Source organism: Penaeus monodon, chromosome 28, assembly GCF_015228065.2.
Source record: "Penaeus monodon isolate SGIC_2016 chromosome 28, NSTDA_Pmon_1, whole genome shotgun sequence".
NCBI lineage: Eukaryota > Metazoa > Arthropoda > Malacostraca > Decapoda > Penaeidae > Penaeus > Penaeus monodon.
In genome coordinates, this window is record NC_051413.1 from 28,534,742 (window position 1) to 28,535,369 (window position 628).

Consider the following 628-nt stretch of genomic DNA (forward strand, 5'->3'; position numbering starts at 1 on the left):
ATCCCTCGCGAAGGCGTGATGGCACAAACACCAGCAGGAGGGCGAGGGAGGACCGAAGTGCGGCTGCCACGGAGCCACCGCTAACACTGACGCTGCGTCGATAAAGCGGACCGGCTGTGACATGCGTGGTCGCAGGAGGGACAGCAGCCGAGGCTCACTCCGGTATTAGATCCACACGCCGAGCCGCCTTCTGCTGTTGCTCCAACCACGGGTTCTCCAACACTGGTCTTCCCGCCTCCGCCTCGCACTCTCGCCTCCCGCGGAAATAAGCGACTTGGAACCTCGCTGGGGATGGGAGGACGCAGCCCATCCACTGACATGAATTTCTCGAACAGAAACTTCAAGGTTGAACATATGCTGTCCCCGAGGCCTATGATGATGATGGGGATGAGGGAGAGGAGGGGGGAGGCTGTGATTTCCGATGTGGCTTATCTATTAAATGTGGTTCGAATAGAGATTGTAAATGTGGCTTAGCTGTTCTGGTGATGCCGGTGATGATGAAATACGATCACCATGAGGGTATTTTTTTTTTCTTTCAAATGATGATGGAACCGCCAAGTCACGACGCAAAAAAGTTAAAGATCAGTCTATAAAAAAAATACACGTAGGCGACTGAAGTGCAATAATA

The 628-nt window shown here is 52.7% G+C and overlaps 1 protein-coding gene across 1 annotated transcript in view; it reads right to left on the bottom strand.

Moving 5' to 3' along the window:
• LOC119591467 (elongation of very long chain fatty acids protein 7-like) overlaps positions 1-235 on the bottom strand; it is a gene marked incomplete in the record, with an annotated part of 24,106 nt that extends 23,871 nt beyond the window's left edge. The window contains 1 exon segment of the mRNA XM_037940207.1: positions 1-235.
• Positions 236-628: the final 393 nt, after the last annotated feature.